We start from the raw sequence: 17500 nt of genomic DNA, 5'->3' as shown, positions 1-17500 counted from the left end.
AAGTTCTGGCGTAACATTTCAAAATTGATTGATAAATTTACTGTCTCTCTTGTTCGTTTCAATCGACGCGTGTGATTCAACGATGTTTCGGAAATTTTTGATAACGGACAATTTGTTATTAAATTATTCGATCAACGAGTTCTATCATGTGAATCATTTTTATCACGTTAACGTACGTGCATCGGCCAAGATGGATCGTCGTCGGGAATGTGTCGAAAGATTGTGAGACCAAACATGGATACATCCTAGTGAACATTTTATTTTAAAAGTAAAAAAGAGAAAAAAACACAACAAAGGGGAAACATAGCGCGGAGAACATAAAACGCGCAGGTAGTCATCGTACGCTTTAGTCTTTCCGCAATTACGAAACAACGACGATCAAAAAAGGTGCGGGTGATGTTATCGGAGACTCAAGGTCACGTCGTTCCAGTCATCGAGTCGCTGCTTGAACGATCCACCGTCGTCTTTGTTAAACGATTCACCACGGTCGACAGATAAGAGAACTCGAAACAATCCTACTATCTTGGACTTAGAAATTTATTTGTTTATCGTTTGATTTCTTTTTTCTTTTTTTCAATTACGACAGTTCTCTACTAGTTACTTATCCATTCAAAGAAAAGACATTTCTATGAACGAAGCCTCTAGGAAAGAAGCAAACAAATTCTATATTTATATCTTTAATATTCCCGCTCGTTTCCATACCACGTGCTCGGAGAACGAATGCTTATCTGAAGATCCGGTGACACCGAATGACGCTTAGACGACTAATTATCTTTCGAGTATCTTTGCTAAAATCGTCTTCGTTGAGGACTCCTCGCGAACATCGTAGGAAGGCGAAAAAAAAGAAGGAAAGGTCGGCGTGTGTTACGTCGGTACGTATTGACAGCTGTGTGTACGTAATTGGCACTCTGTTTGTACAGACTGTCAGTGTGCTCGTCGTTCTCTCGCGGAACTTCGTGATACTTCGGAAAGGTGGACTGTTTGCGAGGAACAGCAGACGCGTAATTGCTATACTTTGACTTGGCGAACGTGCCTCGACCACCACGGATGGCTTTGAGTTTCTTTGCCTTTGTCCGTTAATGTTAATTAGCCGATAGGAACACGCTCCCCACGTTTTCCGCGAACGAACTCGCCGTGTGTATGCGAGCAAACGAGTGGGTGTAGGACTACGATTCTCTGCGAGCGCGTGATCACTAACACGACGGATTATTCGCCGACTGGCGGCTTGCCGGCCGGCATGGCCGCGGAATGCACGGTCAAAAGGTATGTTTTATATCATTTCTCACGTCTATGATGATTTTTACAATGAATTTTGACAAATTCCGATACCGATCAATTTTATTCATTTCAATTTATTTAATTTAATTTATGATATTATCAAAAGTTTCTCAATATTTATAAATAAATAATAATTTGTATGATATATAATTTTAATGTTCGGTTTTGAACAATTGAATTTTTAACCGTTCCATTACGATATTTGAGATTATATTTATAAGCTTGATAATCTAATTAATTCAATTGTTAAATTAGATTTGATATGAAAATTATTTGGGATAAGCAAGCATAGTTTAGTATTTTGATACTTTTTTTTTACTCACGTGTATTTGGGACTATTCAACAAAGGAATATAATCTTTATCGTCGGCTTTAATAATTCATTCGCATAATTTTCCATTAGGTTATGGGTACTTTGTTAAACGTTACTTTTCCACGGAGGTAGATATTTATTGCTTTACTCACGCTCATTAGAATCAACTAATCCTGTTTTGCATACACGTATATACATCTATGCATTCTCGGCTCTTGCGCATTTCTATATAAGGATTGTCCTTATCATGGACATTATTTTCGAAGAAATGAAAGGATTTAAGAATTTTATAGCTTTTATTTTATATATCGGTTTCGTTTGGAATTAAATAAATAAATAAATAAATATGACACAGAATTCTTCCGCATTTTAGTTTCTAAAAATCAAAGAGAAATCTATTAATAATAATACTAATAATAAAATAAAAAAACACGACAAATAGATAACATTAGAAATCGTCGTGTTGATCTTAACGCATTCGTATACCCATTTTACTTCTCTAATTTCCTCGTAGGGTTTTTTTAGTCCTTGAAAAAAGAAAAAAAAAAGAAAAAAAACCAAATAAATTACAAGTTACATTATCGATAAGATTCTTAACGAATCGTGTGTATGTTCTATCTTCGCGTGTCTTGAACGAAGCTTCTTTGAGTTAAATTTCCAAATCGAGATGATCAACTGAGTGGTGCACCGGAATTCAGAGACAAATGTCCCGTTAAATGTGACACCCCCGCATTATCTGGGATTAAGATCTCAAACGCGAACGACCACAGACGTTTTAGCGTACCTCTGGCACGCAGCGTGAGTAAAAGAGAAGAGAAACGGAGGGATTCGTGGAACTGAGGGAGCCTGTTAACCTGGTAGCATAGAAGGACAACGGGTCGCTTCATTACCTGAAGAGATAACAGAGTTGTCTTGCATAATAATGCTCGACCCTCGAAGCAGAAAACAGAAGTCGTTCTCCTTCTCGTTTCTTCTTCCATTATCTATCTCTCTTTTTCTTACGATCTTTCTATCCTTCGATTCTCTCTCTCTCTCTTTCTCTTTCTCTCTCCTTCTCTCTCTTTTTATTCTTTCTCCTTCTATTTTACCTTTCATTTAGTAACAACCTTGTCAATCAAGTTCGATTACGAATCATGAGACTCAAAGTCGGACCTTGAATTAATCAAAGCATAACTTATAGTAAATTCAAATAAATTCGATAATAACGTTAAGATACGGGAAATACGTTGCACGTCTCTCGGAATCTATTTTTAATTTCTTTTTTTTTTTTTCTTTTTCCACAGACGACGTCTAATTATGAACGAGAGCCAAAGAAAAAAATCGATCTTCCTCGGTTACTATAAATTTACTCAAGTGCGACGAATAGATATTATTATCGCGTTCAAGCGTTCGTAATTTCATTAAAACTGAAATGTCGAATAAGCAATGCAAATGATCGAAATATATTTTTGTCTTATTCTTGGTTATAGATTCATAAGCGATTAGATAAATTCGTGTGATAATGACTTTTTCACGTTCATTTCTACAGGGAAGTTTACGTCACGTATTCAAATCCGTCGGTGTATCGATGAATGTAAGCGTGAACGTTCCGTCCATCGAAAACACGGAACTAGTTTCGTGCACCACCCGCGAGCATCCTCGTGGATCGTAGAGAGGCCTTTTGATACGGTATCGTGACTCCCATGAATATTTAATGAGCCCTCGAACCCTTCGATTTGACGAGGGTCGAAGATTAATCCTCCTGCGGATGATCCTCCTTCCGCCATATTAAGGAACGTGTTTCGTGCGAGATTATCGAAGATTCTATGGCGTTTATCGTGAAAACGATTCCTCGAACTTTCTCTTTCTCTCTCTCTCTCTCTCTCTCTCTCTCTCTCTCTCTCTCTCTCTTTCTCTCTTTAGCTTTCTTTCTCTCTCTTGTCTTTCTTTTTCCATTGAAAACGAATTACAAAAGTACGAAAGATTTATAAAAAGAAAAAAAAAGAAAAAAAAAAATTATGATCGAAATCCGAGCATAATCTTGACGATAATGAAACATTTGAAATAATTAAAATGCAAATGACGATTTGACGATTGAAAAGAAAAGATTTTATATAATTTGATTTATAAAATGAAAATAAGTTTTATATTAATCAATATGGATGATTTAAAAATTAAAGATAATATCGATGATTTGAAAATTGATGACTTATATCAAAGCGATAGTATCACGCTATGAGTTTAACAGGTATATCTTCTTGGTAAAGAAAATTAAAATTCTAACTGCATTAATATCTCTCATCATATTAATGAATTATAAAATACTATCTGGTATATCTTCGCGTATACCAGCCACGCGCGACTTTAGTAATATGTAAATTCTCAAGTAAACGGGCATTTGATTCGATCGTCCGCGAACGTACCGGCCGCTTCCACTTGTGCGTTCCAGGGCCGAGAAAATGTCGATGATGTTACTGTCAATAAAACGTTTCGCGGCTAATATCGTACTCGTATATGAACGACGCATACACGCATAAATACCATTGATTCGATAAAAACCAAAACTCGTTATCTCATGAAATATATACTATATACTTATATATATATATATATTTTTTTTTTCATTTTTTGTTTCTTACAACTTTAATATAATTATATTTCATTTCTCATAAAATATTTAATAAGTATCTTCATACTTTCTAAGGTTGTAAATGTTCGATATAATATTTTATTAAAAAATTTTATAACAACTATAATTCGTATCTTTCAATAATTTGCAATCAACTAAGAAAATAATTTATCGCTTAGTTATTCATTCGTTTCTTAATATTACAATAAATTAATAACATAAATCTTGACAAAATATAAATCTTTCTTTTATTATAAATTACTTTTGATGATATATATTTATAATATTTAAGATATATTATAAATATTTTATTTATTTATTTCACGAATGAATTAATATGATGATTTTCATTTAACGGAACGTTCTGCAATAACTAACTCATTCCCATTATCGAAAAGCGTACCGTTCGATTAGCTACGGTAATAGGCAGCTTCGTTTTAGATAAGACTGTAACCGAATATAAGCGACGTCATCCAAAAGCTTTCCAGCGTAGAACTTTAACGTTCTGATCCACCGTGAGGTGGTAAGTATAGCAAACCCGAAAGTCGGAAGAAGGGAGAGTTGATTCGTAACTCCAGGGGTGCTGTGGCACGGGTGAGGACGCTTCGCTGCGTTTCTGATTTACTGGAGTCGCAAACGCAAGTCTCGAGAATGGGGTGCAAGCGGAGCAGAGAAGCTCGGTTAGCAGATAGAAAGCTGAGACAAAGAAAGAGAGAGAAAGAAAGAGAAAGACAGACAGAGACAGAGAGAGAGAGAGAGAGAGAGAAACCAAGAGAGTTCCATGTATATATGGAACTTCAATGTTTCGTACAAATACCAGAGCGTTTCATAAATGTCTCTGGTTTTGTTACAGACTTACAATAAGATGATAATACCACGAATATGGATGAATTAATATATCTAACTTGCGTTGCGTGTCCGCAATATGTGCTTCTCATGTAACGTAGTCTGATTGTATAAAGCGAATTTTAGAAACGATATAAAATAGAAAATTTAGTTATTTGAATGAACGTGACGATTATTACGTTTAATAAGATTGTTTTATTATTTACAAAAATATAATATATATTATTGTATTGTACAAATGTTAATTAATATTCAATTTATAATTAAATATGGCATAATAAGATAAAAAAAATATATATATATATATATTTCTTTTATATATATATATATAGAGAGAGAGAGAGAGAGAGAAAGAGATAAAGAGGAATGGAGTGAAAGGTTAAAGAAAAAGTTAACGAAACATTTGTTAGCGATGAGAAAGTCCGAGGGAAAATCGTATGTATGTCGGCGGAAAATCAACAGAAATTTAACCGATTAAGCCCATTACGTCGACGTATCTCGGTTAACTCCGACTTGTGTGCTTAGATTAGAGAGAATCTAGCACGGGCCTGGTATGGAATTTTCTACGTTACCGCGCACATATTTCGATCACGTTTCTACGGAATTTACAACAGACACAAACGTAGATATATAAGTACATGTGTAGTCTCCTTTCTCAAAGATTATTTTCACCGCCTCGTTGTCTTATAAAACCTGTCCATGCTTGTTTATCCTTGGAATATTTTGACTCAACGTCAATCGAAGAAGTTTTTTTTTAAATAGTTCTAATTAATATCATGCTCATTGTCAATTTTCTTAGAGCGAATTCATTAACGTCTCTATAATTTTTAACATCTGTCAGAAATAACATACTTGATTGTAATAATACCGAGAAAGAGACATCGAAGATTAACAGTATCTATTACATAATTTTATTACATAAGAATGAATTTTCTTTTTCCAATTATATATATCGTATCAACAATATCGTAATAAGTTACTGTTGAAAGGATCGTCTAGATCTTTCCTCGCACCATCGTTTTACCTTATGTTAATATAACGTTATATATTTCATCATAATCATGTACCTCACCAAAATGAACTTCGCGCGTGTCAAAATAAAATACAGTTTGGAATGATTTAACTACTAACATGAAAAGACCGTACGACACGAGAAAAGTTCGAAAAGGATATGATAGACATTTTCGGAGAGTTACGAACGATCCTTCTAATGACACCAAATGCGTAGCTTCACCATCGATAAATCATGCTAGCGCGCTCGGAAATACCATAAAGGAATAGGTATGTGTATCAAGAGAGAAAAAGAGAGGAGAAGAGAAAGGGGTGAGAGAGAGAGAGAGAGAGAGAGAAAGGGAGGGTGGGAGAGAAAGAGGGAGAACGTATATCCATGAACAGCATGAATGGAAGTTCGTGCAACCACCTTATAGATCGCGGTTAGTAGAATTATTTATTACCGTTCGAACGGTTATCGACACGTCGTACGTACCCCTTCGGCCATTGTAGAAAATTTTCAGAACTTTCATGAGTACAACGTAAGCGTATCGGCTTTCCCTCCCGCCCTTTTCCCGGGCATAAGAAAGGGGATCGCTTTTGTGAACGTATTTTGAAACATTCCTATCGTTTCTGCGAATATATTTTTTCTATCTTTTCTTTTTCTTTTTTTTTCTTTTTTTTTTTTTTTTTTTTTTTTGCCAACATACTGAACTTTTTATATGAAAATTATTCGACGAGAGAAAAAAAATATATATATATATATGTACATACTATATGTGCAATAAAGATACGTAAAATCACAGTGTTCGTACGCATAATATCGTCGAATTATTAACGTGCATACGATAACACGTTGTACTATGTACGTCGACTTAGAGAAGCACGAAATTCGTTATCTCAGCCACGGCCAAAATTTAATTAAAAACGATTAACTTCTGAACAGTGGCAGAGTACTTCCTAAAAACTTTCGCCATAAAGTCGGTATCAATTAAAATTCTTTTTTTGAACGTACCCTAGGAGATTTTGATGCTCAATGGTCTTCCTTATTTGCAAATATAATAAAGAATATAGGAATTTATGACATAGGAAAGAATTTTTATGACGACGCTCTTAATTAATAGACATTTAAATTATAAAATCTTTTACGCTTTTCATACGATATATATGTATATATATATATATATATATATATATATATATATATGTATAAAATCATTTGATAATTATATTAAATTAAACAAAAACGTAATTTACTATGTTATCAAAGAAATACGATTTCTAAATATTCCAAGCGACACAAAATTGCGTGAGCGCGCCGATGCCTTCGTAAAACATCAACACGATTTCGCGTTGTCGTTCGAAACGCGACAGGACAAAATGTCACCGTAGCGAATGCAAGGGAATGGGTGCGTATCGACAGCTAATCGATCAAACTTTTCTACTGTCTCTCTGTCCTCTTTTCAAGCTTCCTTCTCATTCTCTCTAGTGCCAACATTTACGATGGTAGGAAGAAAAGTCAAGCGTTGAGATTTTCCAAAGCGTTCTCGACGTTGTCGTCGTTCGTTATCTCTCGACGGTCTTGCGATTTAATTAAGCACTGGGCTCCTCGCTTGCTCTCTTTCCCCTTCCCTTTCTCCCTTTCTCTCTCTCTCTCTCTCTCTTTCTCTCTTCCTCTTCGTGGAACTTTCGATATTAGGCTCCAGTCGTATCTATTGGACGAACGGTGTTCGACTTCCACCACGAGTATACTACACCCACGCTCACGGATTAATGCGAGAGCCAATATAGGCGATATCGTTTGGAAACTTGGCGAAGCGGTGAGGAGGAGGGAACCTATAGGGATGAGGAGGAGAAAGAGGAAGAGGAGGAGGATCGACCCTTTTGTTCACGGCGTTGAATCTGCCAGACTTGCCCGTTCCACCCTATCTGCTAACCCTCCGTCGGACGGTGAACGTCGCGACGCCTCCAGCCCTCTTCCCTTTCCCTCCTCCCCCTACCTCCCTCTCTTTCTCTTCTTCCCTTTTACCTCACTACCTCCCTTCGTGCCGCCGAGAGCCGCACGGCCTTTGTGCTCTTGTCAAGTTGTCAAACTACCCCTACCGTGCGCTGCCTCCTGTCCTTCGTGCCATCCAATACCGTTGTCCCCTTTCTCTCTCTCTCTTTCTCTCTCTCTCTTTCTCTTTCTCTCTCTCTCGCGCGCTCTCTCTTTCTTTCTTTCTCTCTTTTTCTCTCTTTTACCCTTCCCAAAGCCACGAATCCTTCGTCTCACCCTCTTCCCTACAACCCCACCTACTTTTCCCTTTCTCCCTCTTACCCTTCTTCCTACCCTTCTTCCTACCCTTCTATCTTCCTTTCTACCGCTGCTCTTTCGGCCGTTTGCACTTTCCCGTCCTTCCCCCCCTCTCTCTCTCTCTCTATTTCTCTCTCTTTCGTTTTCTCTCTTTCTATCCTCCTCTCATTTATCCTTCTTCAAACCCGTCCGTGATTTCTTTCTGCCTCATCGTTCTTGGTTTTCTTGGAATCGAGATGATCAAATGTTTAGTAATAACTTCGAATAACAAGATAATAAGTTAATCGAAAAATTTATTTATTTCTCACAATGATATCAAGTCGTTTTAATAGAAATAATGTTTTTCTTTTTTTTTTCTTTTCTATTTTTTTTCTTTCTTTTTTTTTTTTTTATTCAAAACAACAAGATCATTAAATCAACACGTCTTTTTTAATAAGAAATTTTTCTTGGTTTTTCTTCTCTTTTTTTTTTTCTTTTTTCTTTATTCTTTATTCTTTATTCTTTTTTCCTTCTAATACACGTAGTTTCTTTTTTTTTTGTTTCTCCTCTTACTTACGTTTATTGTCACCATCGCGTTCGTATTTAGTATGATAAAGTCTGTATGCACGAAGGAAGATAAGGTGATCGCGCATTTTCTAAACTGTATAATATTTACTTGGAAGTTTTTTTTTATCGCGACGCATAGAACGTAGAAAACACGTGTGAGCGAGTACGTTCGATAAACACGCTTTAAGGCTAAACGTTCCCCTCGCAATGAATATTTCCATGATTATCGCAACGCGATATCTTTGCTAGGAACGTAACACAACGTTACGTTCATGCACGTATGTACGTCTTCGGTGTGCATACTATGAGAAATTAGCATTGGTCACTTTTTATCACAATACTTCGTTTCTTTTACTTATTTTTCCTATATTTTTTTATTTTTTTTTATTTTCTACTTCCTTTGTATCATTTTATCAGTACGTTAAGGTAATTAGAAAATTGTTAACATATCTAAATATTTTATTTTTATAATATTTTTAAAAACTGTTTCATTCCTCTGTCCGTTTCTGTTGATTAATTAATAAATCAATTTTGCAATTATAACTATTATCGTTATATCTCTTCATTTTTTATGATTTTAAACGAACAATTCGAAAAATGCAAAATATGTATTTAATTATTATTTAAAATATATGTTAAAGATAAAAATATGTATCTAAGAAAAACTTCATATATTCGGTATCATTCTTTCCCGTCGTTATTCTTACACTTGAATACTGTGATTTAGTTAGGATAGGCGCAAGCACGATCATTATTCATTAAGAGCGTCATAGAATAGACTAATTTTAGCTTTGGCGTAAGACTAATTCCTATGATTTAGAATAGGATAATCACACGGGTAGACACACACATACACGGGCATACGATCTCAGCTACTCAACAACTACTAGTTCACAACTTATGATAATAGACGACTGAAATAATTTTTCTTGAAGGAATAATAGATAATATCTAAGGTGAGAGTTGATGACAGGTGAAACGAAATATTTAATATTAAATTACTACTCTTAATAGCATAAAATATATGAAATGATATAAATGAAATATATTTTTTTAAAATGTAAATAAAACGACAACAATTTATATCAATTCATATTGTATGCATATAAAAACGATTACGTTAACGATTATGATAATCTAAACACTATTTAATTATTTTATCTGTATTACAAAAAGATTATATACGACGATAGGCATTGAAAGCGTTTCAATACTAACGCAATAAAAAATTGTATCCTAACCGGTTAACTCGTGAATCGGAGAACGTTGCTTTGACCGGATGTAGCTGCCGTTATACGTCGTTGCTTCGAGCATAAATTATTCGAAGGCAATTATCTAGCTATATCGAAAGTTTAACGGATAGGGCGAGCCAAGGTTCGGGTAGATGTTAAAATTTTTCAAGTATCGTGTACGAACTGACTCTACTTGCGAGAAGGAGGGACATACGGTAAACGAAACTCCTCATAAGGGGTAAGCTCCTTCTGGCTCTCCGAGCACGAACACGAGCGTGCCTCAAGCTTGATTTATAGGTTCCCGTCAAAACTTTTTGACCTTATAGCGAGTGTCTCTATCCTCCTTACAGTCTACCTTCTTACAACGCCTTGTAATTTCAAAGGGATCACCTTCTCCTCGTTTAATATAATAGAACGCACTCAAGACTCGATGTTACTTCCTTAGCAAATTCTAAAAACATTTTAAAAACAAATATGCAATTATTGAAAAATAATTATCAATCAATTGAATTATTAAGATTATTAAATTATACTTTAACGATTATTTCTCGATAACATATCTAATCTTACTGTTGTGTTATTTGCAATCGTAATGTTCTATTAATATTTTAAATCATTTAATTTTTCTTATTAAATATTCTCGTCGACATATGTTGATAGAAAAAAATTAAAAAAAAATTAAAAAAAAAAATTAAAAAAAAAAGAAAAAAGAAAGAAAAAAAAAAGAAAAACAAAAAAAGAAAAGAATAAAATGTGCAGAATCCTTTATTACGTCATGACACATAAAGTTTAAACATACGAGTTACGAAGGGTTCCCCTGTGTTTGTACCCCATATAATCTCTACCTTGATTCTCACTCACACATGCGTAAATTATAAAATATCCAACCTCACCTATTCTCGTGTTGTCCCTCCGGAAAGTAACTAGCGTGCATCATGAATCCTAATTACCTACTTTAAAGCACCGGGAAACCATTTTGTACTCGTAACACTCGGTCAACCCGTTCCTGCGTGATCTTTATGCGTCGATAATATTAATAACATATTTATAATTCCTTTATACATATGCATAAACATTTCTATTTAGAGAAATTGATTTTTCCTTTGGAACAAACAGGAACCATAAAATATTCGCATGATGATATTTTGACAGTTTCTTTAAAATCGAAAGCATAAATCTATTTTCGTTTTGCTTTCACTCGAGGACATCAGTTTCTATTGTAAGATTTCTCGAAGCGTGCTATAGAATCACGTAACGTTCTATATAGATACTTTAAGTTGACCAAGGCCTTTTTCTTCCTTCGGGACGATTCTTTTCCTATGTAGAAGAGAAAGCGTAGAGAGTTTTTGAAAATTTTCGCGTTGTTTGAGATCCAACCAAGAAGGTAGACAGGTCGGCAGGGCACAGGAAAGTTTTTACGAAAAAATGTGAAAGTTTGGGTCGACCGAGATATATTCTAAGAAGGTACGAAAGTTTCGACGAGCCATCATCCTCCTTCTTTTTGCTCTCGTTTCGGTTAGAACATGAGTAAAGGTGAAGATTCGATTTCAGAAGTCTCGAAAGGTGTTTGGACTCCCCATAGGGAATGGGTCACGCAAAAGGAGAGCGACTTATTTTATTTCAGAAGGTGTATCCTTCGATTCTCGTCCCTTTTCTATTTTTTGCCTTTTGCTTGATTCTATTCGTTGTACTTCTACGTCGATTATTTTTCATCGATGGACCGAAAGATGTGAATTTGTAAAATAACGTATATGAAAAAAGAATTTATGATTGTTTTTCTTTTTTTTTTTTTTTTTTTTTTTTTTTTTTTAGTATTCATCTGTCGGTGAAGTTTAATATTTAACGTAATATCTTATTTGTATACTGTGCATGATGTTTAAAGTATTATTATTACGATGTAAAATAATCGGTATCTTTTACTCGTGCACGCGTATTAGTCCGTTGTTCGTAGAAAATTTATTACCCAGATAAAGCATAAATTTTTCTAATGATTTACCTACATGCACGCAACAAACGATTATGAAAAGTCAATGAATTCTTTGTCGTATGTAATCTCTCATTTCTATACTACCTACAGTAGTTATCATTCTACTTAACACCTACTGATCAGTATAGTTGCATACTAGAAACAGACAAATGCAAGTCCGATGCATAAATATCGTTGGATTGTAAGTCGTTGCGCTGGGACATGGCGCTCGTTTCGCGTTTTTCTCGATTTATTACCAAATAAATTGGTAAGACCGCGCAATTGATATACGACCATTCATCCTTCCATGGTAAGCGCGTATAAACCGGTTTGTCGTAATGGAATTAACCGAGAAACACGGTAGAAGGTGGAACAAACCGATTCTATTACCTTTCTCATGGCTATTTTGGCGCCGTACGAGCTCACATTACGTTTCTCGCTTTCGATCGAGTTGTACTAGTTGAATAATACATAAGAGATGTTTGGAAAATTTTTAATTTATAATCGATAAACAACTATTATGTATTACTCTATTATTCGTTTATTTATACAGAGATAAATTATATATATATATAATTATTTTTAGTTTACCTCACCTTTTATATATATATATATAAAATTATTTATATTTATATTTTATATATATATATATATATATATATATATATATATATCATATATGATTATGAAAGTAAAAGGAGGAAAAAAATTATATTTGATCCAACGAAATGAAATAATAAAATCATATTATTATAGTAAGGATATAATGACAAAAGTTTCGTTCCAATTAGTTCAATTTGCAGAAAGTGTTGAAAGTTACGACGACGTTGATTACTTTAGCGACTAAAAAGTGGCTTAAAAATTTCGTCTGAATATGGAGAAAATGGCGCGTGTTTCTACCTATGTGTACACTGCAGAATATTTAATAAACGGAGATACACGGTCGGACTGCTGGACCTCTGGGAGCAGAGCATTTCTATTTAAAGAAAGGTAGAACGTAGGGGTTGAAAAGGGTTTGGTGGGACTATCCGATGTTACTATTCTCACAAATAATCATTGTATCAAATCTAACGTACATTAATACTCTAAATCGTCACTTCACGCATGATTACAGTATGTCACAATTTAATATGTTAAATATATATCATATAATATTTTTATATGAATTTAATTGTTTGCTTTTCCATTAACAGATTTTAATATTCCATTAACAGTAGAAGAAATTAATTTTAATTTACTGTCACTATGATTTTTGATGAGAACAATTGGTAACAGTTTATGTTGACTATTCTCCACGTGAATCTATATGCAATGCAACGATATGAATAAACGCAGCTAGATAGGTACATATATACCTACGTCTATGTATTTATTTTCCATGGACGCACATTGTCATTTCAATCCGGATTTATCGCGGACGCGATTAAATTTGATGAAAGATTTCGTTCGCGGCCTGCAACGCGGGAGCTCGTCGAATAAAGCATGCTCTCAAAATATCTACTTTGTTGTTGGTGACAATGTTATTTCGAATTGTTTGGAACGCGCTAAACGAGCCCGTGAAATTCACTTTTCGATTAAAATAGGTAGGTACTATAGAGAAAGGGAGAAAGATAGAGAGAGAGAAAGAGAGAGAAAGAGAGAGAGAGAGAAAGAGAGAGGAAATAAAAAAAAAAAGATATTTCCATGTTCACGATTCGTTTGAAAAATTAATCGTACGATTAATAACAATTCTCCGATGTAATTCTCAATTATAAGAATTTCATAGGAATTTCAACGAATAAACGGAATTGCTATTAAATGAGCTTAAACGAAGCACGAAACGCATTTTCTTCACGGTGGTGGATCGTTCGCACGGTGCATCGTCTAACCTATCGTTTGCATCACCTTTCAACGCATCAATCAAGAACTTTACGATGCACGATCGGTCGATAGAACAGAAGGAAAGATAGATACCAAATAAGTATAGCCACGTCATCATATCTACTTAGTTATCTATTTACCTACTTACCTACCTATTCGAATCGATTTTCATTCGAATTCAATTTTTTAAGGATTTTGTAATTCGACAAATGTGATATCACTTGGTGCAAGAAGAGATATTCTCGGGGGACAACTCAGCTGACTGTTTCGTTAGAGGGGAAATGAAATTACGGATGCGCCATGCGTGCTACTCGTGTGTGCAAGAGAGATAAAACTAGCCGAGGATCCAGGAGAGTAAAAAAAAAAAAAAGAAACAGAGAGAGAGAGAGATAGAGAGAGAAATGCAGACAGTAAAAGGAGAGAGACAGAGAGACAGAGACGGAGAGAGAGAGAGAGAGAGAGAGAGAGAGAGAGAGAGAGAGAGAGAGAAACATGAGCCATTGGCGGCCGGCTTTTGAGCGGCCTTGCAAACTGGTTTCCTGCAGGCTGACTCGATTATGCTAATCGCATATGCATGTTAGCATTTGGCTGATCGTTCGGCCGCTCGCTCGCTCGCTCGCTCGCACTCACCACACGTGTGGGTCGTGTTTACCGCTACGTACGCGACGACGAGCATTACGACAACAACGAAGAAGATCGAATACGATGACTCCAGGATGCTCCAGCCTCCTGATCCTCTCGATCCTATGTAGCATGCCTGGGAACCTTGATAGCGGACACCCCTTTTAACGTTCGATCGACCTTCCGCCAGCTGGATGGCTTCTATCGAATCTAACGGGATCCTCTCTTCGTGCAAGTTGAAGAGAGAGGGAAAGAAAAAGAGAGAGAGAGAGAGAGAAAATAAACAGAAAGATCTTTCGAAATAAACGCGCTAATCGTTTAACACACGATTAATTAGCTGTTAATTAACGTAATCTTGAAGAATAATAAGAGAAGAGAGTTCAAGATTTACGAATTGAAATTATCCTCTTTTCTCTCTCTCTCTCTCTCTCTCTCTCTCTCTCTCTCTCTTTCTCTCTCTCTCTTTTTATTTTTCCAACATTAATACTCAAACACTCCTTTCTATTCTTTAAATATTTATTTCGTCGTGTATTGGTATATAATTTAACGCATGATAAGTATGAAAACGTGGTTGAGTATTTACATAATTATTACGACTAATTGTTTTTCTAATGAAGTTGATCTAAAAGATCAAGTTAAAAGAGAATAAAATCGATATGGTTAACAATATGCTTATGTGTACGGACCGGTGATCACCCTGCTTATATTTTCCTCTATATTTATCTTTAATGACCGGTAATGAAAGTGTAATTAGTCTGCAATATCTTCCGAGAGCTTGTAATTAGTCTTCTTAATGTCTTATGCAATCTTGTACCCGTGTATCGTTTATCTCAATCAACTTATAAATCGTTCATTATTAATATTTCATATATATATATATATATATATATATATATATGTGTGTGTACTCTACAATGTGTATGGCCGATATCGATAACAATATATAAAAAAAAAAAAAAAACGATATGTTATTGAAGTGTGTCAGGGAATAATAAATCGTAATTATTGAAGCGAAAGGCTAGAAATAATGACAAAGAACGATGATAAATAATATGACTCTGGGGAACCGCGTAAAGCCCGCAATTAGGAAGTGAAAAATGACAAAGTGCAACAAATTGTACCTATAGATGGGTACAGTAGAATTTCATTCGGTCAATTTGAAATGTACGCTATACATCCTCCGGGATAATTCATTTCTCACGTTTGAAATCATTTTTAACATGGTACTACAGACCAATGATACTCGATTATTCGAATCGTTATTAATGGAGTAATACTTGACACGACAAAACGAGTTTATCCTTTTATTTTAACATTTGATTATTGGATCATGTCTTCGCATCATGTTTTTCTCTTCCGCAATCATCCCTACCCCTTGTCTCTCTCTCTCTCTCTCTCTCTCTCCCTCTCTCTCGACCCCCTCTACCCCATTAAAAATTTTTTCTCCAACATAATCGTTTAACATAATCGTATTTATACGTAATTGCAAATATTTATCTAATTACCTACTCAAATTTTATACGTAAAGTTTCTTTGATCTTTTCCACCTTTGAATATTCTCGCATATTTCTTCAACAATTTTATTCAACAGTAATTTTATACGGAAGAAAGTATCTTTCCTTAAAGCGAGTTTTAAGCCGGGACACTTAACCTAAGTTTATGGTCACTAAAGAGAGAAAAGGAGAAAGAGATAGAAAGAAGGGGGGAAAGAAAAAAGAGAGAGAGAGAAAAAAATAGAAAGTATAAAACGGCAGAGTTGAGTCGCTTTGAACGCGGAAGAGCCGAGCGGCGTAAATGTTAAACGGTCCGTCGGGTAGAACGCACGTTGCAAGGTCGAGGACTCGTAACTTTTTAGCCAATGCTCGTTTTGCCACCGTGTAGGTGGTTCTTCTTCGTTCTCCTTCGGATGCATTCGCTTTATGGCGCCCGTTGCTTTACGACTGTTTTACGGCGTGGCAAACGGCTCTCGGCACGAGCTCCCGCAACCCATAACTGTCAAATCCAAGTGTCATTTATGGCTCTCTAATCTTTAGGAGGCCAGCTGTCCGCGACGTCCCGCCGTTCATTTTAATCCGCTTGTTTCATCTACGTCCGTCTCTACGGCGATATCTACATACATATTTTTCTGCATAGCTACATAATAACACCTAGACAACCGATTTTTCTTTTCCTTTTCCTTTCTTTTTTTTCTTTTTTTTTTGTTTTCTTTGTTTCGTTTATTTTTTTTTCCTTCTCTTTTTTTTCCTTCTGTTTTTTCTTTCCTTCTTTCTTTCTTTCTTTCTTTCTTCTTCCTCCTCCTTTTTATATAATATACCGTCTATCCAGATACCTATCAAGCCGTACGTTTTTCATGGTGATTTCACATAAATCAAATTCTTCTTTTAAACTCGTTTTATTAGCCAACACCGATGTCTACATCAATCTGAGGAAAAAATTAATAATCGTTGAATATAGGTACAGTGCAGTTGGAAGATCATTTTTTTCCTTTTCTTTTTTCTTTTTCTTTGTTCTTTTTTTTTCTTTTCTATTTCTTTTTTTCTTTCTTTCTTTCTTTCTTCTTTCTTGTTCTTTTTCTTTTTTTCTTTTAACAAATTACAATTTTAAATCGATTAGAAATATTTTACCAATGATTTAGAAATTATTATTTAATAATAATTTTCATTTAAATATTTAATCTATTATTAAGAATTACATATTTAAGATGACACATCGGCAACTTGTATTTATAATGTCGATTGAGAAATCACATGTAGTTATAAATTTGTCTAGAATAGTTAATTTATTGTAATTTTTATGTATATTCATTGATACAGGAATATATCAAGAATAATAATCAAATTTATTTTGTACCTTAATTGGGACTTGGAATATTTATAATTGTCAATTTGATCATAGCGTTATTATCTATCTTGATTCTATGGTCACGTCTTTGTATCGGTGGGAAATTC

The 17500-nt window shown here is 34.8% G+C and overlaps 1 protein-coding gene across 1 annotated transcript in view; it reads left to right on the top strand.

Moving 5' to 3' along the window:
• Positions 1-17500, top strand: part of LOC118445820 (homeotic protein ultrabithorax-like) — a 302310-nt gene that overhangs the window by 280196 nt on the left and 4614 nt on the right. The gene's annotated exons all lie outside the window — the stretch shown is intronic.

Source organism: Vespa mandarinia, chromosome 4 (genome assembly GCF_050613455.1).
Source record: "Vespa mandarinia isolate Hongniang chromosome 4, ASM5061345v1, whole genome shotgun sequence".
NCBI lineage: Eukaryota > Metazoa > Arthropoda > Insecta > Hymenoptera > Vespidae > Vespa > Vespa mandarinia.
Note: the sequence above shows the minus strand (reverse complement) of the source record. Positions and strands in the feature narration are given on the sequence as shown.